Source organism: Rhinopithecus roxellana, chromosome 9, assembly GCF_007565055.1.
Source record: "Rhinopithecus roxellana isolate Shanxi Qingling chromosome 9, ASM756505v1, whole genome shotgun sequence".
Classification (NCBI taxonomy): Eukaryota; Metazoa; Chordata; class Mammalia; order Primates; family Cercopithecidae; genus Rhinopithecus; species Rhinopithecus roxellana.
The window spans coordinates 59,482,620-59,506,822 of record NC_044557.1 but is presented as its reverse complement, the minus strand read 5'-3'; the positions used below and the strand labels follow the sequence as shown (position 1 = coordinate 59,506,822).

At 38.7% G+C, this 24,203-nt stretch overlaps 1 pseudogene across 1 annotated transcript in view; it reads right to left on the bottom strand.

The window, feature by feature from the left end:
- Positions 1-24,203, bottom strand: part of LOC104654925 — a 508,543-nt pseudogene that overhangs the window by 179,180 nt on the left and 305,160 nt on the right. The window contains exon 4 of the transcript XR_004059307.1: positions 15,102-15,135. The product of XR_004059307.1 is annotated as an uncharacterized LOC104654925 (transcript). The remainder of the gene's footprint in view (positions 1-15,101; positions 15,136-24,203) is intronic.

The following is a 24,203-nucleotide window of genomic DNA, read 5'->3' as shown; positions in this document are numbered from 1 at the left end:
ATTTTATCAAACTTATACTTTCCTTCTGCAGCATCTTCAATCACAACAATAACAACCATCAAATATGTATTGAGCACCTACTATGTGCCTGACATGCATCATACCGTTTCATTCTCACAATTGCTTTATGACATAGGTATCATCATTATCCCTGTTTTAAAGATGAGGCAACTCGAATGATAAAATACACATGAATCATCCAGGCATCTTTTCAAAATACGCAGACCTGGGGCAAAGACCAAGATTCTGCATTTCTAACAGGCTCCTGGTGCTATAGATGAATGTTAGTCCACAGACCACACTTTGAGTAGCAAGAACTTGGTTGGTTAAGAATAATTCCCCATCTGTACATGTATCCCAGAACTTACAGTAAAAAAATAAAAAATAAAAAAACCATGCCCCAAGCACCCAACTCTGTATATTGAGCTCCAGCTCTTAATCACTATGCTCTCTTGTCTCCCAGTTCCATTATTCATAGCAGCCTCTACTTAAAAATAAACAACTGCAACAACTAAAAGTTCTTAACCCTGGCAACTACTAACCCAGTCTTTCCCATCAACCAAACTTTTCAAACCAAGAGTTTGTACCTAGTTCTGGTGTTCCTATACTATCCACTTCACCATTGCCCTGAAATCTCACTTCTAAACCTATGACTTCCCCAAATGTGTCATCTCTTTCTATCATGAATTGCTCTTAAAAATAACTATGGCCTTATTTATGCCCAAATTGCATACATGCCATTTTACAGTGCTGTGTATGTTGAGATGTGAATTGGATTCTTACACACATAAATATTAAATAGGTAACTCAGACAAGCTACTATTAGGAATAGCTCTAAGCAGGGAAATGAACCAAAAAGTAGTTTGGAAAATAGAAGATAAGACTCCAGAGAAAAGTTAGCTCAAAATGACTTTATAATTAAAGGGGCCTGAGTAGACCTGGGACTTCAGGCAGATGAGATGTGCCTCTCAACATTTAGGGAGTAGAAGATGGAATGCTCCAGGTATGACTGAAGGTCTGAAAAGAGAAACTAGGCTAATCAGAAAAGGCCTGAGCTAGAAAATGAAGTTTTCAGGGAATTAGACCAAGAGGGTATAATAGCAATACAACTTTTCTCTCAAACTGGACTAAGCAGGCCTCTGTGACTCCACTATTGGAATTTCCTCACCTGTATTTAGAGTTTGCACCTTCAGAATTTTCAGTCAGTGATCAAATGTTCTGGGCTGGGCTGGGCTGGGCATACAAACCACAAAAGGATCTTCCTACAGGGTTAATTTTAAGGAGTCCAAGAATTGTCTCTTAAAATGATTATTGTGCCTCCAGATGTCTCTCCCAGTCTAAAAATTTCCTATAGTCGAAGAGGGCTTGGGAGTCAGGCAAATGAGGTCAAATCCCAGTTCTACCACTCAAAAGCTGTGTGATTTTTGGCAGGGAACTTAATCTCTCCTAGCCTCAGTTTCACAAACCATAAGATGTCAGTAACATTTTACATTGCAGGGATGCTGTGAGAATTAAATAGGCTAACATATAAAACATGCCTAGTACCAAGTAGAACCTATGGGAGTAGACTCAGGCTCTTAGTTTTTTCAATTTCTTCTTTGATGCACCTGCATCTCTTATCCCTTCCTTCTGTAATATTGGACCTCTGTGACTGTTTTGGTACACCTCTGATTGCTTGTTAATAGAGTTTGGATCTGTGTTCCCAACAAATCTCATGTCTCAGATTGTAATCCCCAATGTTGGAGGTGGGGCCAGGTAGGAGGTAATTGGATCATGGGGGTGGATTTCTCATGAATGGTTTAGCACCACCCTCTTGATGGTGCCCTCATGAAAGTGAGTTCTTGTGAGATCTGGTCATTTAAAAGTGTGTGGCACCTCCTCCTCCACTCTCTCTCTCTCGCTCCTGCTTTTGCCATGTGATGTGCCTTCTCCCCCTTTCCTTTCCCCCTTGAGTAAAAGCTCCCTGAGGCCTCCCCAGAAGCAAACCAGATGTTGGCACTGTGCTTCCTGTACAACCTGCAGAAACCTGAGCCAATTAAACCTCTTTTCTTATAAATTACCCAGTCTTGGATATTTATTTATAGCAATGCAATAACAGTCCAATATATTTGTTTTCAGTCTCTTTCACTGACTGTTTTTCCATTCCACTTAAAACTTCTTGATCTCATTTCCTTATCTATAGAGTGAATTGAATTAAATGATCTCAAAATTCTGATTTTCATGCTAAAATTCTTGTGCAAGTACTCTTCCTCCTTTGAGCCTCACCCAATTCACACACTTTTTTTTTTTTTTTTTTTTTTGAGACACACTTTCACTCTTGTTGCCCAGGCTGGAGTGCAATGGTACAATCTCGGCTCACTGCAACCTCTGCCTCGCAGGTTCACACAATTCTCTTGCCTCAGGCATCCAAGTAGCTGGGATTACAGGTGCCTGCCACCATGCCCAGATAATTTTTGTATTTTTAGTAGAGATGGGGTTTCACCATGTTGGCCAGGCTGATCTTAAACTCCTGGTGATCACCTGCCTCAGCCTCCCAAAGTTTTGGGATTACAGGCGTGAGCCACTGTGACAGCCCCCGATTCACAAACTCTTAAAATGTAAGCAAGCCAATATTCTAGTCACACCTGAAGCCACATGTGCAAACTCAACACTTTTTTTTTTTTTTTTTTTAGATAGGGAGTACAGTGGTACAATCATAGCTCACTGCAACCTCGAACTCCTGTTTCAAGCAATCCTCCTGTCTTAGCCTCCCAAGTAGCTAAGACATCAGGACGTGCCACCACACCTGGTTGATTTTTTAAAATATACTTTTTAGAGATGGGGCTTTGCTATGTTGCCCAGGCTGGTCTTGCACTCCTGACTTCAAGTGATCCTCTTCCTTTGGCCTCCCAAAGTATTGGGATTACGGGTAAGTGAGCCACTGCACCTGGTCAAGCCTAACACTTCAACTGATTCTAGCCCCAGTTTCAAACTGCCTAAAGGAAATCTAAAAACAAACCAAAAAGTTGCCCCAAACAGCTCCTTCTCCTAAGTCTCCATTTGGTACCACTGTTTTTTGAATGGTCTCTAGGATTCAAACCTTGCAGTTGTCTTCACTCTTTTAAAATCCATTCCGTATGAAAACCTCAGTTACAAAGTCCTGTGAAACCTTCCTTCACAGAATCTCAGAGGACTGGACTTCACTACCAGACTATTCTTTCTTTCTCCTCATGCCTAGCTCCTCGTCTACTTCCTGATCGTCTACTGAGGTTCCACTGCCTCAATCTTCCCATAGTTTGCACCAGAGTATTTTTTTCCCCTTTCACAAGAAGTCTAATAGGACGTAGTTTTCTGCAATAATCAAACTTGTTGGTTGAGGGCTTAGTGTAGCTTAGCAATAGCAACCACAAAGAGATCACCATTTTTTGCGTGTCTACTATGTACTAGGCACTGTGCTATGCTCTTTATCATCATTATTTCTGCAGCCTTTCCAGATGAGGTTCTGGAGATAGGCCAATAAAACATAGAAAATAGAGGCCCTGCTATCTAACACATTTGTAAAACACCGTATACAAAACTCTTGTGGCCAATAGTATTTGTCTGCGTGGTTGGGGTAAGCTACCAGCATCAGAACATACTTCTTGTGTTCTCATGAGTCTCAGTGACAGCAGAGGCCATTTCCCAGTAGACAAACTGAAAACTCACAATCATTTTTCCAGTCTTCCTATTTGGGGCTTAGACACATACCCTAGACTGTGCCAATCAGATTTAGCAATCCTGTATTCATTTACCATGGCTGCTGTAACAAATTACCACAAACACGTGTCTTAAAACAATTCCAGTTTATTTTCTTACCACTCTGTAGGTTGGAAGTGCAAATGGGTCTAAGATACTCTCACATCTTCTCCATTAAAATACCTGTATAATTATAATTAAAATTACAAACAAAGTAATATATTTCTAAGTATTTTAGAATGTCATGACTGTATTTTAAGTGTCTAGTCCGCTGAGATTTTGTGAAGGAAGAATTCACAGGACTTGGCAACTGACTTCGTCACAGGCAATAGCTTATTACAATTATTTAGTCTTTTCATGTACTTTCAAGTCACTGGCTTTTCCAATATGGTAGCACTACTGAGAGAATGATACATGAAAGAGACCATTTTGTGATTATCACACACTTTCCATAAAGAAAGGCAGATTCAAAAATGTAATATTTTAGTTAAATCCCTATGTGAGTGTCTCCATTCCTCACTTTCCATCCCCAACCCCCAATTCAAGCAGCAGTAAGGTCTTTCAACGTGCACTTACCTTAGGGAAGGGACTTGGGGAAGAGAATAAAACATTACATTCTTGGTTGATTAGTTCTGAAATCAAATTTTTATAAATCTAGAGCAGAGACAACAATCTTAAAAGCCACATCTTTTCAGTTGCAAGAGTCAGACACTTAAAGGAGAAAAGTTTTCTTTTTTTTTTAATTCAAGAGGTTGGATTCAGTACAAAGCACCAAATCCTGGAGGACCCACATGCTTTAAACCATGAAGTGGATGAATACAGGGTAATGTAATACCATCACCCAACCAGAAGAAGAAGAGGGCTCCATCCCTTGTCAAAGAGAGGAAAGAGAGCAGCAGCACGAGAATCCCGAGCCAGCCCCCGGGAGCAGCAGGATAACAGAAAGCTCAGAGAAGATCCCCAAGCAGAACAGAAGATTCCCAAGCAGCCCCTTGAAAGGCTGGGACATAAACAGAAAGGCTGCAAGCCACATAGGATTTTTCTAGAATCCTAATTTGGCTAATTAATTACCACTCCCTCCCTACTAAGGGACAAAATGTTAGACTAAAAGTCAGTAAATTTTCTGGAACTGACAAGATTGAGTGTTCTACTACCAAGCCAGCATGGTAACTAAAACAGTAAAGAAGCAATGACGGAAGAATGTTTCTAAGAAGACAGACCTCAAAGAAAACTAGAATCCTGAGCATAGCAAAGAGCTGTTTGGAAAGCCTTTGGCCTCCATCCTATCACACCCTTTCCCTCTCCACCCTGCCACTACGTATGCACACGAGTGGCTGAGGAACTGACAGTCCAGAAGAGGCCTCATGGCTGGTATGAGGGCAGCACAGAGTGGGGAGAGAACAGAATAAGAGAAGCCAACCCCTGGGAGCCAAGGAGAAATGGCCGATACCAGCAGTAGGTGATGCAGACTTAGGTAGCACAGCCCAAGGCTTGAAGGGACAAATTCCATCTCACAAGAGGCAAACCAGCACAGAAGGTAATCAGAAACACATGCCAGCCTCCCCACACAATACCTATGACGTATGTGATTTGGACCCCAATTCAACCCAGGAGAAACAGAAAAATCCAGATAGAGTGGATAATACTCATTTGGCTAATTACCACTCCTTCCCTACTAAGGAACCAAGTGCTAGACTAGAGTTAGAGAATTTTCTGGAGCTGGCAAATTTTCTACTACCGAGCCAAGGCAGGTTTTTAAATCTAGGCTGAGTTTACTTATTGATAAATAAAACCATGACATCTTGCAAGGTGATTTTGAGTTTGTGACTGAGTTCATACTTGGTTAACAAGTCTTAAGGAAATGTGGAGTTCCTATTGGTATGGTGTGAGTTGCTAGGGCATTCTTTTTTATTATTTAAATTACTCTGATATGCTTCATTTATAATGTTATGAGTCATAAACTTGAATGAAGGGGTTTTTTTTCCATGGTGGGGGGAGAAACTGTGGAGCAGGTGGGTTTGGGCCCTACCAGTTGCTAGGAAGCATGAGAAGGCCTCATTGGTGACCCACTTTGCTTGCGAAGGCCGGGCAGTGAGCTGACAGGCGGCTTAGGGACCACCTGAAACAGCTTTGTGAGCCACTCATGGCTCATGAGTGAACAGGTGGGGAACCACTGGAGTGGGGAAGGAAGCTATAAAAATGCATGACTACAGAAGAGAGTTGGAACTGCAAACAGAAGAAATCAGCTATAGTTTCACAGAAAAAAATGCAAGCATCAAGAAATAGATTCCGTGGATTCATAAGGGACTCTTCAAAGATATAAAAGCAAAAAGAACTCATTCTTTTGCATTAAATAAAAAAGGAAAGGAAACCAACTGAGAAAATAATGGAATGGGGCTTTTAGCAAATGGCTGAAGATCATTCCATATAAATGAATGCTATTCAGATTAAGAGAAGTTCAAACCTCCAGACAATAAACAAGGATTAAAAAGGAGAAAGACACAAAATGGGTGGGAAAATAAACAAAAGTTCTTGTAAGAGAAAGTGCTTCATGTTGCTAATTTTCCCAAGAGAACACAATCATTAGTGCAGCAGAAAGAGACTAAGAAGTGACATAAGTCAAATGTACTAAATTGTCATTTAAATTCCTTTACCATTTTAAAGAAATATATAATCAACTTAAATATAAATACTCTATAGGTACAAATAGTGTGAATTTTATTTAATATTAAATAGTACCTTTTATAAATTAAACCTAACCCATCAACTGTCTTAGTAGTCTATTATTCTCTCCATTGTAGAGACATTCGACCTACAACAGTTAAATACCTTCTTCAAGGCCCAGGTAAGGCAATTATAGACAGACACTTTTCCCTTGGTTTCTCATTTTTAAAAAGGCATTGTATATGTATACAATGTGATGTATGTGATATTGACACAGTGAAGATCCATAGAGTAACAAAACAGAATAGAGAGCCTTAAAATACACTCACCCAAATATTGACCCTTGATCAATGATAAATGGCATACTATGGATCAAGAAAAGACAGATTTTTAATGATGGTGAAAAAATTGGACATCTAAATTAATTAACATGTGAAATCAGCTGACTACTTCACACCAAAAATAACTACAAATTAAATGTTCAAATATGAACTGAAAAACTATAAAGCTTTTAGAAAATGATAAAGGAGAATATCATCTATCATCATGATCATGGGATATATGGCAGAGACAGTGCTTTGGGTTCACCAAACCCAATATCCTTTTTATTGTGGGCACTCTGAGCATATTTCCAAACCTCACTCATATTTCCCAGGGATCATATAACTGGCATCTGGCCATTGGAATTTAGGTGGAAGTGACTGATATACAGCACTGATATATAGGCCTGACTCCTGTAAAACTTTCCACATGACCCTCCTCTTCTCACATTATGTCTCTCCTCAGATGCTGGCCAAATGTGGAGGATCTGGTGAAGGATTCCAAGGTTCCAGGAGGTAATGGAACTACTGACTGGAAGAGTCTGGGTTTCTGAATGACTGCATGGAACAGAGCCCTCCTCACTCCCAACACTCTATAATATACAAATCTCACACAAATCAATAGAAAAAAAAAGCAGGTACCCAAGGGGAAAATGGACAAACAGCTAACCAAAAGAAGGCATCCAAATGGCATATAAACATGTAGAAAGACAAGAAACCTATTTAGTTATCAGTAATACACACATTAAAAGGATAAAAATATATAAAAGTTTAGTAATATCAAACATTGGCAAAAATGCTGAGCCATGGGAATTCACTGCTGGTAGAAGTGTTCATTGATACAACCACTTTGTAAAAGAGTTTGCCATTACCTAGTAAAAATAAAGGTATAAATACCCAATGATCCAACAAAATTAAACCTATATATCCAAGAGGGACTCATGCACATATACACCAGGATACATACCTGAAAATATACATCTAGAAGCAACCCATATTGTATTCCATTAATAGTAAAACAGATAAACAAATTTTAGAAATAATCTACAAATGCATTCAATAACTGGTAAGTCTTTAATATTGAATAAAAACAAGCCATAAAAAATACACACAGCATTTTTCTGGTGCATGTAAATTTCAAGAATAGGCAAAACTAAACCATATCATTTAAGTATACATAAATAATAAAGAAAGCAAGGAAATCTTTTTTTTAAGTCAGGATAATGGTTACTTCAAGAAGTGACTAGCGGTTACACAGATGTTTGTTCTATAATGAGTTGTTAAACGGTATCTGTAAATTTCATGCACTTTTTAGTATATGTGATATTTGCAACAAAAATGAGGGGGAAAAAAAGGACAGTAGAGTTGAGTGATAATCTATAAGGCAACCAAGCTAACATTATGAAAACTTAGGGGAAGTAAAAGCAAAACAGAAATCACCACAATGTAAAGAGAACAAACTCAATACCAGAGAAAAAGAGAAAAAATATATAGTGTCTTTTATGTCATTCAGAAACAGAGATGATTTTTTTAAAATCAACAATAAATAAATTTTGGTTTGGTCACAAATGACAACAATTTCTCTTTGGTTCAACTTCAAAATTCTAACTTTTACAAATCTCTTTGAGAGGCAAAATACACACAACATAAATGAAGTCAAAGGACAAACAACTCTTGTGAAGAGGAAATATTTAAGCTGAGATCTGAGGGATAAGTAGAAATTCACCCAGTGGAGAGTGTTCCAGGCTGAGGGAACAGCAAATGAGAAGATGCAGAGGTGCAAAAGGCCCTGACCCTTGCCAAAAACTGAAAGGAGACCAGCCTGGCAGAAATGCAATGCCGACCTTCATCTGGAGAAGGCTGCCTGAAGAGGAACGGTGGAAGAAAACCAATTCTGTTGACTGTGAAGATTTTCTCCCATTCTGTGGGTTGTCTGTTTACTCTGCTGACTGTTCCCTTTGCTGTATGGAAGCTCTTTAGTTTAATTAAGTCCTACCTACTTACCTTTGTTTTTGATGATTTTCAAAAGAAAATATACAAATGGACAAAAAAACATATGAAAAAATGCTTAACATCACTAATGATCATGGAAATGCAAATCAAAACCACAATGCCATACCATCTTACTCCCTCAAGAATAACTGAAAACTCAAAAATAATAGATGTTGGCGTGGATGTGGCGAAAAGGGAACACTTCCACACTGATGGTGGGAATGTAAACTAGTACAATCACTATGGAAAACAGTATAAAGATTCCTTAAAGAACTAAAAGTAAAACTACCATTTGATCCAGCAATCCCACTATTGGGTATCTACGCAGAGGAAAAGAAGTCATTAGATGAAAAAGATAGTTGCACATGCATGTTTATAGCAGCACAATTCACAATTGCAAAAATATAGAACCAGTCCAAATGCCCATCAATCAACGAGTGGAAAAAGAAACTGTGATATATATATATACATATATACACACACACACACACACATACACACACACACACACACACACATACACACATCACATATATCACACACATATATATACACACACATATATATATGATGGAATACTACTCTGCCATAAATAGGAATGAATAAATGGCATTCACAGCAACCTGGATGGGATTAGAGACTATTATTCTAAGTGAGGTAACTCAGGAATGGAAAACCAAACATCATATGTCCTCACTCATAAGTGAGAATGCAAAGCTATGAGAATGCAAAGGCATAGGAATGATACAATGGACTTTGGGGACTTGAGGGGAAAAGGGCAGGAAGTGGGTGAGGGATAAAAGTCTACAAATTGGGTTTAGTGTATGCTGCTCGGGTGATGGGTTCACCAAAATCTCACAAATCACCACTAAAGAACTTACTCATGTAACCAAACACCACCTGTTCCTCAAAAATTTCTATGGAAATAAAAATTTTTTAAAAATTTTTTTTGGCTTTTTTTTTAAAATTATACTTTAAGTTCTAGGGTACATGTGTATAACGTGCAGGTTTGTTACATATGTATACTTGTGCCATGTTGGTGTGCTGCACCCATCAACTCGTCAGCACCCATCAACTCGTCATTTACATCAGGTATAACTCCCAATGCAATCCCTCCCCCCTCCCCCCTCCCCGTGATAGGCCCCGGTGTGTGATGTTCCCCTTCCTGAGTCCAAGTGATCTCATTGCTCAGTTCCCACCTATGAGTGAGAACATATGGTGTTTGGTTTTCTGTTCTTGCGATAGTTTGCTGAGAATGATGGTTTCCAGCTGCATCCATGTCCCTACAAAGGACTCAAACTCATCCTTTTTTATGGCTGCATAGTATTCCATGTTGTTTATGTGCCATTTACTTAATCCAGTCTGTCATTGATGGACATTTGGGTTGGTTCCAAGTCTTTTCTATTGTGAATAGTGCTGCAATAAACATACGTGTGCATGTGTCTTTATAGCAGCATGATTTATAATCCTTTGGGTATATACCCAGTAATGGGATGGCTGGGTCAAATTTCTAGTTCTAGATCTGTGAGGAATCGCCACACTGTCTTCCACAATGGTTGAAATAGTTTACAGTCCCACCAACAGTGTAAAAGTGTTCCTATTTCTCCACATCCTCTCCAGCACCTGTTGTTTCCTGACTTTTTAATGATTGCCATTCTAACTGGTGTGAGATGGTATCTCATTGTGGTTTTGATTTGCATTTCTCTGATGGCGAGTGATGATGAGCATTTTTTCATGTGTCTGTTGGCTGTATGAATGTCTTCTTTTGAGAAATGTCTTTTCATATCCTTTGCCCACTTTTTGATGGGGTTGTTTGTTTTTTCTTGTACATTTGTTTGAGTTCTTTGTAGGTTCTGGATATTAGCCCTTTGTCTGATGAGTAGATTGCAAAAATTTTCTCCCATTCTATAGGTTGCCTGTTCACTCTGATGGTAGTTTGTTTTGCTGTGCAGCAGCTCTTTAGTTTAATTAGATCCCATTTGTCAATTTTGGCTTTTGTTGCCATTGCTTTTGGTGTTTTAGACATGAAGTCCTTGCCCACGCCTATGTCCTGAATGGATTACCTAGGTTTTCTTCTAGGATTTTTATGGTATTAGGTCTAACATTTAAGTCTCTAATCCATCTTGAATTAATTTTCATATAAGGAATAAGGAAAGGATCCAGTTTCAGCTTTCTACTTATGGCTAGCCAATTTTCCCAGCACCATTTATTAAACAGGGAATCCTTTCCCCATTTCTTGTTTTTCTCAGGTTTATCAAAGATCAGATGGCTGTAGATGTGTGGTATTATTTCCGAGGACTCTGTTCTGTTCCATTGGTCTATATCTCTGTTTTGGTACCAGTACCATGCTGTTTTGGTTACTGTAGCCTTGTAGTATAGTTTGAAGTCAGGTATCGTGATGCCTCCAGCTTTATTCTTTTGACTTAGGATTGTCTTGGAAATGTGGGCTCTTTTTTGGTTCCATATGAACTTTAAAGCAGTTTTTTCCAATTCTGTGAAGAAACTCATTGGTAGCTTGATTAAACCAACGAGAACAAAGATACAACATACCACAATCTCCGAAACACATTTAAAGCAGTGTGTAGAGGGAAATTTATAGCACTAAATGCCCACAAGAGAAAGCTGGAAAGATCTAAAATTGACACTCTAACATCACAATTAAAAGAACTAGAGAAGCAAGAGCAAACACATTCAAAAGCTAGCAGAAGGCAAGAAATAACTAAGATCAGAGCAGAACTGAAGGAGATAGAGACACAAAAAACCCTCCAAAAAATCAATGAATCCAGGAGTTGGTTTTTTGAAAAGATCAACAAAATTGACAGACCGCTAGCAAGGCTAATAAAGAAAAAAAGAGAGAGGAATCAAATAGATGCAATAAAAAATGATAAAGGGGATATCACCACTGACCCCACAGAAATACAAACTACCATCAGAGAATACTATAAACGCCTCTACGCAAATCAACTAGAAAATCTAGAAGAAATGGATAATTTCCTGGACACTTACACTCTCCCAAGGCTAAACCAGGAAGAAGTTGAATCCCTGAATAGACCAATAGCAGGCTCTGAAATTGAGGCAACAATTAATAGCCTACCCACCAAAAAAAGTCCAGGACCAGATGGATTCACAGCTGAATTCTACCAGAGGTACAAGGAGGAGCTGGTACCATTCCTTCTGAAACTATTCCAATCAATAGAAAAAGAGGGAATCCTCCCTAACTCATTTTATGAGGCCAACATCATCCTGATACCAAAGCCTGGCAGAGACACACACACAAAAAGAGAATTTTAGACCAATATCCCTGATGAACATCGATGCAAAAATCCTCAATAAAATACTGGCAAACCGGATCCAGCAACACATCAAAAAGCTTATCCACCATGATCAAGTGGGCTTCATCCCTGGGATAAAAAATTTTTAATAAAAATAAATAAATACATAAAAGATTATTATTAAAGATTAAAAAAAAAGAAATTCCAGAAACTTCTATTTTGCTAAAATGTTACTGGTTGGGTCTCGATGTTATCACCTCTGATAACTGCCACCTCCTCCCCACGGAGAGTTTTAAGGTGAATAGGAAATTTGCATTCATAGAGAAAAAAGTACAATGCTGGACACTAAATTAATTCTACCAAGATGTTTAATCTCTGATTTCTGTGTTGCTGTAAGCTTCATATATAGTCAACTAGCACTGAAAAGAAGGAAGAAATTGAAACGAGACAAAGGACATAACAAATTCTTTCCCTTGACTCTGAGTTTAATGCTGAACAACTATAAAAGCTATTGGTAGGACTTGGGTGTTCCCAAACATGCAGGTTCTACGACCACCAGGAGAGTAAGTGGCTTCCGTCAGAACTTAAGTTATCCCTTTCCGACTGCAATGTCTATAGTATTTCCAATAAGATATTCAGGATTCAAGGCAATGTTTTTCCAAACGGGAGCAGACAGATTTTCGAGGTGTGATCTACTTATTCCCCTTACTGAAGAAAAAAAAAGCCCGACTCTTTATATTTACCTAAATTAATAAATTGTGTTCTTGTTGACAAGGAGAATAATAGTTTTGAAGTAAATACACACACTGTGCTTTAAAAGTCCACTCTGTCTCCCTGCTTTATTTTTTACACAATACATACATTATTTCAGATATACATTCAAAAGGACATCTATGTACTGGTACTTTTAAAGAAATTATGCATTTTCTGGTGCCAGAACACTCAGATGGTCCATTTACCACTTCAGGGAACTTGCCAGTGTTTTTTAAGCAGTGAAAGTTTCATTTTCTCACTTTTTTTTAAATTCCTATTCTCTTTCATGATATTCACTAATACTATGAAATTATTCAGACATTTTAGAAGCCACTAAAAGTAGAGAAAATTTCTGTTCTCTATAGAATGTAGATCTTATATTTGTTTTTAAACCAAACAGGTGTGTCGAAAAAGGAGGCACAGGGATTTACACTTCTACAATAACACGGCCTTCAGTTCAAAGGCAGGCACACCAATGTCTAATCACTTTGACCAGTCACTTTCACATAGGAGGAAGTCAAGGTCTGTTGGTTAACTGATTCATTAGTTAGTTAATATAATAAGTTCAGCTTGCCTCCTTTCTTTGAGTTCCAAAAGTTCAATGGAAATGAGAAAAATATAAAGAATCCAGAGACTCTTAGATAGTAGGAACACAATTATCCCATAAAAAATGTAGAATGCCATCTTTTGTAAAAATTCTTTGCAAAGTAGTTGAAGATGCTTTTTCAGAACCCCAGATACTCTCTCAAGTTCATATTATAAAATGTTTAACAAGGCTTCATCAAGAACTTATATAAAATATAAAATCTGGGAAATACCATTCTGGACATAGGCCCTGGCAAAGATTTCATGATGAAGCAAGCAATCGCAACAAAAACGAAAATTGACAAATGGGACCTAATTGAACTAAAGCACTTCTGCACAGCAAAATAAACTATCAACACAGTAAACAGACAACCTGCAGAATGGGAGAAAATGTTTACAAACTATGTATCCAAAAGAGGTATAGTATCCAGAATCTATGAAGAATTTCAGCAAACCAACAAACAAAAAGCAAGCAATCCCATTTAAAAAATGGTCAATGATCGTGAACAGACATTTCTCAAAAGAAGACATACACACAGCCAATGAGCATGTGGAAAAAAGGTCTACATAACTAATCATTAAAGAAATGCAAATCAAGACCACAATGAGATATTGTCTCACACCAATCAGAATGGCCATTGTTAAAAAGTCAAAAAGCAACAGGTGCTGGCAAGGTTGAGGAGAAAAAGGAACACTTACTCACTGCTGGTGGGAATGTAAATTAGTTCAGCCAATGTTGAAGGGAGTTTGGAGATTTTTCAAAGAACTGAAAACAGAACTACCATTCAACCCAACAATCCCATTACTGGGTATATACCTAAAGAAATAGAAATCATTCCAACATAAACATATCTGCACGCATATGTTCACTGTGGCACTACTCACAATAGCAAAGACGTGGAATCAACCTAAATGTCTATCAGTGGTGGACTGGATAAAGAAAATGTGGCATATATACACCATGAAATACCACACAGCCATTAAAAAGAATGAGATCATGTTCTTTGTGATAGCATGGATGGAACTGAAGGCCGTTATCCTAAGTGAATTAACACATGAACAGAAAACCAAATACCACATGTTCTCACTTATGGGAGTTAAACATTGAATACACATGGATATGAAGAGAACAATAGACACTTGAGAGTGGAAGGTGGGAGGAGGATGAGAATTGAAAAACCACCTATCGAGTACTATGCTTATTACCTGGGTGATGAAATCATCTGTACATCAAATCCCCAAAACACACAATTTACCCATGTAACTAACAAATCTGCACGTGTACCCCCAACCCAAAATAAAAGTTAGAAAGAAATAACAAAAATGAAATATATATGTGTGATTGATTCATGTCTACTTATGAATGTATCCACACCCAGATTTCTAGAAATACATATACAACACAACAGTTCCAAAAGATTACAGGAAAACAGGAAGATATTTAGGCTTCAGAAAACAAGATTTAATAAACATCTATTTGGCAACTATTGTTTTTCAGTCATAGTCTGGCTAGTAAGGACACTACACTGAGTAAGTCAGACATAATACCTGCCTTCACAGAGCAAGAAGCAGATAATGAAAAGTATGAAGAGAGTAACAGGGATGAGAAGGGCTAAAAATGCGCCAGGGACAAGATAGGAAAGGCAGAACAACTTTTCTTGTTTCCAATAACATTACGTTTCATAAAAATGATAGCAAGAATTATAATCATAAATTAGAAATTCATTATAAAAGTAGTTGAGATCTCAAAAGTGGTTGGTGCTTTAAAAAGTGGTAAAATGGAAGCTAAGATTTACCTTACTGCATAATCCTTGAATCCCTCATGGTCATTATTGCTGAAAAGGAAAACAAGAAAAGAACAGTAATGAGATGAAGGAACGGATGGCTAATTGCTTGAACTGATTGATTGGTTGATCTTGTCAAGGTGGAGTGAACTACACAGATGGTATGAAAAACCCTTTGAGTATCTAGTTACCACCTAAAAATAATTACCTCATCCTGGGTCAGCATTTGATTGGGTTCCAACTGGATGGCAATTTAATTATTCTAAGTCTCATCATACAACATCCTGCCAACAAATACTCAGAGATCATCTCTAGATGCTATTCATACTTACACCAAGGCTTTAATGCAAACATATTTCCCTTTTTTTCTTCTGTGGCCCTTTTACATATGCTTCTCCTTTACTAACATTTTGCTTTTTCTAGGCATATCAACTTGTGAATAAATATATGTATATATTTTGTTTCCACAGTTTTAGGAAACAGGTGGTTTTTTGTTACATTGATAAGTTCTTTAGTGATGATGTCTGAGATTTTGGTGCACCCATCACCCAAGCAGTGTATGCTATACCCAATGTGTAGTCTTTTATCCCTCACCCCACTCCCATCCTTCCCCCTAAATCCCCAGAGTCCATTATCTCATTCGTATGCCTTTGCATCCTCATAACTTAGCTGACACTTATAAGTAAGAAATACAATATTTGGTTTTCCATTCCTGGGTTACTTCACTTCAAAAAATAGTCTCCGGGGCCAGTCACCATGGCTCACACCTGTAATCCCAGCACTTTGGGAGGCCAAGGCAGGTGGATCTCCTGAGGTCAGGAGTTCGAGACCAGCCTGGCCAACATGGTGAAACTCTGCCGCTACTAAAAATACAAAAATTACCAGGCGTGATGGCATGCACCTGTAATCCCAGCTACTCGGGAGGTTGAGGCAGGAGAATCGCTTGAACCTGGGAGGCGAGGCTGCAGTGAGCCAAGATTGTGTCATTGCACTACAGCCTGGGCAACAGAGCAAGACTCTGGAGGAGGAGGAGGAGGAGGAGGAGGAGGAGGAGGAGGAAGAGGAGGAGGAGAGGAGGAGAAGGAGGAGGAGGAGGAGGAGGAGAAGAAGAAGAGAGAAGAAGAAGAAGAAGAAGAAGAAGAAGAAGAAGAAGAAGAAGAAGAAGAAGAAGAAGAAGAAGAAGAAGAGGAAGAAGGAGAAGAAGGAGAAGGAGAAGGAGAAGAAGGAGAAGGAGAAGGAGAAGAAGAAGAAGAGGAGGAGGAGGAGGAGGAGGAGGAAGAAGAAGAAGGAAAAAAGAGAGAGAGAAAGGGAGGGAGGAAGGGAAGGGAAGGGAAGGGAAGGGAGGGAGGGAGGGAGGGAGGGAGGGAGGGAGGAGGAAGGAAGGAAGGAAGGAAGGAAGGAAGGAAGGAAGGAAGGAAGGAAGGAAGGAAGGAAGGAAGGAAGGGTATCTAACTCCATCAAAGTTGCTGCAAATGCCATTATTTCATTCCTTTTTATGGTAATTTTTTTTTTATTATACTTTAAGTTCTAGGGTACATGTGCACAACATGCAGGTTTGTTACATATATATGCATGTGCCATGTTGGTGTGCTGCACCCATTAACTCCTCATTTACATTAGGTATATCTCCTAATGCTATCCCTCCCCCTTCCCCTCACCCCACGACAGACCCCGTGTGTGCTGTTCCCCTTCCTGTGTCCAGGTGTTCTCCTTGTTCAATTTCCACCTATGAGTGAGAACATGCAGTGTTTGGTTTTCTGTTCTTGTGTTAGTTTGCTGAGAACGATGGTTTCCAGCTGCATCCATGTCCCTGCAAAGGACATGAACTCATCCTTTTTTATGGCTTCACAGTATTTCATGGTGTATATGTGCCACATTTTCTTAATCCAGTCTGTCATTGATGGACATTCGGGTTGGTTCCAAGTCTTTGCTATTGTGAATAGTGCCGCAACAAACATACGTGTGCATGTGTCTTTATAGCAGCATGATTTATAATCCTTTGGTAATGGGATGGCTGGGTCAAATGGTATTTCTAGTTCTAGATCCCTGAGGAATCACCACACTGTCTTCTACAATGGTTGAACTAGTTTACAGTCCCACCAACAGTGAAAAAGTGTTCCTATTTCTACACATCCTCTCCAGCACCTGCTGTTTCCTGACTTTTTAATGACTGTATGGCAATATTTTTGGACAGAAACACCATTACTTGGATTGTCAGGTGACTAAAGAACATTCTGTCAACAACAAAAATTAATTCATGATTAACATCAACCATAATAACATATTGTAACAAATTTCTCACAAACTGATAGCAAAAAAATACATTTATTATATTCAACAAATTCTACTCTTTGTGAAATCTGGGCAATTCAGTAGTCATTCAAAGGCCAAAGTAGGAGAAAACTCAGATAGTTCATCTAATTAAGTTTAAAAAGCATGTTCTCTAATTCTCTGCTAGAACGTCCCCCTTTCTCTTCCTTTGGCCAATACAGCCAGATTAGGCAAGCGTAGGTTTGGTCTACCATCAGTCCTGAATACAAAAAGGGGAGACAAAGCATGAAATATTTACAACTGGGAAATATTTGCATTAGTGCAAATTGAGGGGCTTAGTATAGTCACAGACTTAGGATAAGAAGTCCTTTTTTTTTTTTTTTTTTTTTTTTTTTGAGACGGAGTCTCGCTCTGTCACCCAGGCTGGAGTGCTGGAGTGCAGTGGCCGGGATCTCAGCTCACTGCAAGCTCCGCCTCCCGGGTTTATGCCATTCTCCTGCCTCAGCCTCCCGAGTAGCTGGGACTACAGGCGCCCGCCACCTCGCCCGGCTAGCTTTTTGTATTTTTTAGTAGAGACGGGGTTTCACTGTGTTAGCCAGGATGGTCTTGATCTCCTGACCTCATGATCCGCCCGTCTCGGCCTCCCAAAGTGCTGGGATTACAGGCTTGAGCCACCGCGCCCGGCAAGAAGTCCTCTCTTAAAAGAACTCTCAAATTTTCTCAAAACTATTCTTTCTTACTTACGACAAAGTCCACCACTTAATCATGATGTATAGCAATCTGAAGAGGTAAAGCCTAGCTATGCTGTCTAAAATAATAGCTACTAACCACATGTGGCTATAAAAGTTTAAATTAAAATTAAATTAAATTTAGAATTGTTACCCAGATACACTATCCACATTTCAAGTATTCAGTAGCCACATGTCATTAGTGACCACAGTCTTGGGCAGCACAGAAGCTCATTTCCAACATGTCAGAACATTCTACAGACAGAATTGCAGAGCCTTCCTAGAAAGTTCTTCTCTTTACTTGCAAGAGAGAAAGTGAGTCTTGAACAAATCCTGTTGGATGTAAAAAACATATTTGTTTCTGTGTAATTGTTGCCAGCCCTCAGGATACATTCCCACCCTGGAAACTACTGTGTTAATGTCAGTTATTCCCTTCTCTTTGTCTTTCATTTCAAATTTATCTGCTTGGACTGCCCAGTCCCACTTCTTTGAGTTTTACATCTCAAAAACTTTACCACTATCCTTGGGCCAGGCTCAGACCTGCCTCCCAGATTTACCTACACTTTCTATCAGATGAGCCTGGTTCTTGTTATATTTTCTCATCACAACAATACATTTTTACATTTTGAAAGTTCTTCCTATGGAACTCAGTACACACCCATCCAGAGAAAAAGGTAGAAAGCAGACTTTTCTTTAGAGAAATAGAATTAAGCCATTTCAGATCAAGTATTTTTCAGAGTTCTCTCCTCTTCATCAACTGTATCTACCCCAAATATCAAGTGAATACTTAGTCATAATATCTCAACCTAATGAGAAATAAATTGATGATTACATGAAAGTCAAACTTTTCCCTTAAGTTTCTTGACCTTGACATAAAGAAATAGAACTAAATTTCAGATTGTGTTCTTCTGGGCAAAGGTTTCTCTTATTCAAATATACCTTTTGAAGCCAGTCAAAAGGACTTGCTGATAAACGTTTCAACACCACGCTTTATTACAACAAGTTATTTCTGTTGTTTACTATGTGGTTCGACCTTGATGAAAAGCAGATCTTCACCAGTGCATTTTTGTGCAAATTCCTTACTTTTCTGTTTACAAAAGAAAGTGAGGACCTTTCAGGGCTATTTGTCACCATGCCCTAGTAGCCAACAATGCACATTGTCAACTGCTTAAGGTTTCACTTCCTAATTAACTTTCCTGGAAGCATAAGAATGGTCTGAAAACACAAAGCTCTCCCTTTAACCTTCCCTCATTCTACTCTACTCAGTCCTGGATGGATGATGAGTGTGTTGAACAATGAAGTCCTCCAGTGGGGTAGGAGTCATCCTGCACACAAAGAGAGTAATCTGAGAAAGCTTTCTGCAGAACAAATTAGTTATCTACTTCAGTTAGAACCTTTTTAAAGGATTACGACATTAAGACAGTCCCTGCCCCAAACCCACGCATGAATGTTGAAGTTATTCTCAAACATATTTACTTCCTTCGTTCCCAAAATGAGACTCATTTTCACTTAATCACTAACAATTATTTCCCAGCCCTTAGCTGAGAGATTCCAGATCACATATGCACACAAAATCCCAACGTATTTAGTAATGGAGAACTTTAAATAGAGTCATTATTAAAATAAGTGGAATTTTATTTTAAATCCTTGATTAAGCATTTGTAATAAAATGCACTCCACTAAAGAATAACTACTTGAATATCCTACAATTATTGTGCTACCGTTCCTTTTAATTGAAGGAAATTATTTTGGCAAAATTTTTAGGTTATGTTTTTTAAAAATGTAATACTGCAATCATTTTACTTTGACATAGATGCAGGGATTGTTTTGCCCATTTTATAGGAAAAGAAAATAAGGAACAGAAAAGTAAAGTCACAAACCTCACATTGCACAATCTGTCAGTAAGGAAATCAAGAGCACACTGACTCGAAATAAGGTACATGTGTTTTAAAGGAAATCTCTTATCCTAGCCATGTTAGCATACCCTACCTATCTTAGAGAAGAAACTCAGATAGTTTCCTAGGCAGTATGTTGTTATTCATCTCAGAATATTCCTAAATCTTTGCAATACTTTTTATGTTTTTATGAAAGGGAGTCTTGCCCTATCGCCCAGGCTGGAGTACAGTAGCACCATCTGGGCTCACTGCAACCTCCGCCTCCTGGGTTCAAGTGATTCTCCTGTCTCAGCCTCCCAAGTAGCTGGGATTACAGGGCCCACCACCACACCCGGCTAATTTTTGTATTTTAGTAGAGATGGGGTTTCACTACGTAGGTCAAGCTGGTCTCGAACTCCTGACCCCAAATGATCCACCCACCTCGGCCTCCCAAAGCGCTGGATTACAGGCATGAGCTACCATGCCTGGCCAATCTTTGCAATACTTTTATAGCACCTAGAAATAGTGAGAGAAGAATAACCATGATATATCTGGCATTCCTTAATGCAGGATTCTGACTTCTTTCTTATAAGACCACTCATTTTTAAAACTCTGCCTTTTCTCTAGACCACATTCAGTCAACATTATTAAGCAGATAATGTATCTCAGGATACATTTCCAAAGCCATGATATCCCCAGCTCAACTGGGCTGGCTACACAAACCACCATTGATTACATACACATTTGCTTTCCACTACTAAAATTCACTCTTGCATAGAAGGTAAAAAATTCAGGTAACTTCACTAGTTCTTCCAAATACTCTCTTATATCTACCAAAGAGAAAAGTGGTGAGGGGACCTTGAATTTGGTAGATGAAAGCAGCTGGAAAACTGAAGGCAATGCATACAAATTCCAGTAGGGAGTGATTGTCACTGGGTCTTATTGCCACGTGGTCATAAGGAAAAGCCCAACTGAAGTCCAGAAGAGCTAATATCCCTCCTATGACTCAAATGTAAAAAAGAAATGCCTTAGTAAAGCTCCTGGGGACCAGTGGCTGGGATCAGCCCACAAAGCCTTTTCTGAGACAGCTCTTCTTTGGCAATTACTTATCCACTGAGTAGGAAATTTAAGGGCAAAGTTAAAACGAGTTAAGAAAACCCAGAAAGAACATTCTGATCTTGAAAGCAAATTGTCCTCTTCATTAAAGGACATTTAGAAAGGCTGGCTGTCTAAGTGCTGCCTGGTTGCTGCTCAAACATAGCAAACATTTGTACAGTGAAAGAGTCAATGACACTAATAATTTGTAATTCTTGTACAAGCAATCTGGGCACTTGCCAGGTCAGCTTAAGTTGACTGTGACCAGGTTAAAAAGAAAAAAGGACTTTCAAGGACCATCAAGAACAAACTAGCCTGCTGCATATGAGAATCTGAACAACGATTTAAGTAAACATTATCATGCAGAATAGTGGCACTGATTTCTTACTTGAGCCCTTGCCTAACTAAATATGTAAGAAAACAGGAAATCCCACCTGAATCACGTGTTATTCCAACCTATACACAAGATGTAAAGAGATAACCATGTGTAAAATTGTTGTGCGGAGCCTTGAACTAACCAAGAAGCAAAGGGAAAGGAGGATGAAATAATTTAGAATCATGTGGCTGATTAAATAACTGCCAAAATAAAATTTGCTTTCCAACATTAAACTCTTCTTCCCAATGGAAGTGCAGTTTGGACTGTAAGTTTCACTCTCAGATGTTCTTTTCTGCAGATCTGAAGCAGGTGAAATACGTAATTAAACGAGAGAGAAGATCCCATGTGCTAAATCTGTGTGCAGCAAGGGGAGGAAGGCAGCCAAAAAAGAGATGCCTCTTTTCAGTGACAGTGACATATGCTCAGTGTTAAGAGACCAGGGACGGACCAGGTTGGCTAATGGGAGGAGGAATCAGAATGCAGATGAGTTAGGCATGGTGGGCAGGCCACTGGACCCTCAATTGACCTGCCAATAAGAAGGCCTTGAGAATATTTAGAGGAAGGCGGGAATCCCAAGTGCAAACATAAGGTTAAGTTTGAAGCCAATGGGGCGATCTGATCTTGTACAACATGAAGGGATCAGGCACCAACTTTCCCTAATGATTTGCTGCTGTGTCCATGAGCTTCTGTGAACCCAATTTAGAACCCATAGCTCTTGTTAAGAGAAACAAACTAATAACCAATTATCAGTTTACCTGTAGAAACAATGTTGTCCACTACCAAGTGGGAGACAGAAAAGAGGTAGAATCAAATCGTGACTTCCGAGGTCAAGTTAAAATTTCATGTGCTAGTATACACTGTTACTATATCTAACATCTTTTCCCCCCAGGAGCAACACAGATATATATCAGCTCACATAAATTAATAACCACATCCTCACATTTTACATAAAAATCATGATGGAGAAAGAAAAAGTCAAGGGTATTAGGATATGGGGTTTTGGAATTTTTCAAGATACGAATATTTGCCCTTCACTATAATGTGTAACTGCTTTTTATAAAAAGCACTCTATGTGATGAAATGTAAACGGTGATTCTGAAATGTTGAAGAAAAACAACTGCAGGTTTTATGCAGGTAAACAATAACACAGAATTGTGTTGCTAGAGAGAGAAAGGAGGGGAGAACAAAAAGTAGACAGAACATGATAATGGCGTCAAAGGTCTAAAGAAGAAGGACAAAATATAAGCATATTATTAGTCACTGCTACTTCAGGCATTCTGCTAAAATCACTTTGGAACTATTATATTTTAAAAATCACAAACTGTAATATCCCCACTGAAAAGTTTACCCATTTTAGTATTTCTTCTTGTAACATTGATCGCCCTTTATTATATTTGCATGCTTAATCTCTCTTTATAGCTAGGTGCTGTGCTCTCTGAGGTCAGGTTCCTTGTTGACTTTGCTCATGATTATATTCCTGAATTCTGGCACTTTGACACTATAAGTGCTAAATAAATAGTTTAGGGATGGGGAGGGAGGAAGGTAGGGGAAGGAAAAAAGTGAGAGAGGGAAGGAAAGAAAGAAGGAGGAGATGAAGAAATTACATGTAATTTTAAGTAATAATCAAGGTACTTAGTGTCTAAATAGTATAACTTGATCTGAATAGAGTTATTTGTAAATGATTTGAGCGAGCTTCAACAATTTACATCCCCAGGGTTATGGACACATACATAAGAATTTAGATAGTAGGATGTAAAATACATTGTAAAACTTTTGAAAAATAAGAATTCACAGGGGATGCCAACTTCCCATGAGTAAGATTTATTTATTTATGTATTTTTGACTTCTAGGTTCAGAGGGTACAGGTACAGGTTTGTTACATGGGTGAATTGCATGTCACTAAGGTTTGGTGTACAAATAATTCCATCACCCAGGTGGTGAGCATAGTAACTGATAGTTTTTAAATCCACAACTCCCTCTCACCCTCTCACCCTCCCACCTCAAGTGCCTATTGTTTCCATCTTTGTGTCCATGTGTATTAAATTTAGCTCCCACCAGCAAGTGAAAATATTCAGTATTTGTTTTTCTGTTCCTGTATTAATTTGCTTAGGAAAATGGCTTCCGCTTGCACCCATGTTGCTGCAGAGGACATGATCTCATTCTTTTTAATGGCTGTGTAGTATTCCATGTTGTATATGTACCACATGTTCTTCATCCAGTCCACTGTTCAAAGGCATCTAGGTTAATTCCATGTCTTTGCTGTTGTGAATATGTGCTATGTATTCACTGTGCTACAATGAACGTATGCATGCATGTATCTTCATGGTAGAATGATTTATATTCTTTTTGGTATACACCCAGTAATGGGATTGCTGGGTCTAATGGTAGTTCCGTTTTCAGTTCTTTGAAAGATCTCCAAACTGCCTTCAACAGTGGCTGACCTAATTTACATTCCTACCAGCAGTGTAGAAGTGTTCTCTTTTCTCCACAGCCTTACTAGTATCTGTTATTTTTTGACTTTGTAAAAATAGCCATTCTGACTGGTGTAAGATGATATCTCATTGTGGTTTTGATTTGCATTTCTTTAGTGATTAGTGATGTGGGGGATTTTTTCACATGCTTATTGGTTGTGTGTATGTATTCTTTTGAGAAGTGTGTCTATTCACGTCCTTTGCCCATTTTTAAATGTGGTGGGTTGTTTTTTGCTTCACGAATCATTTAAGTTCCTTATAGATTCTGTATATTAGATGTTTGTTGGATGCACAGTTTGTGAAT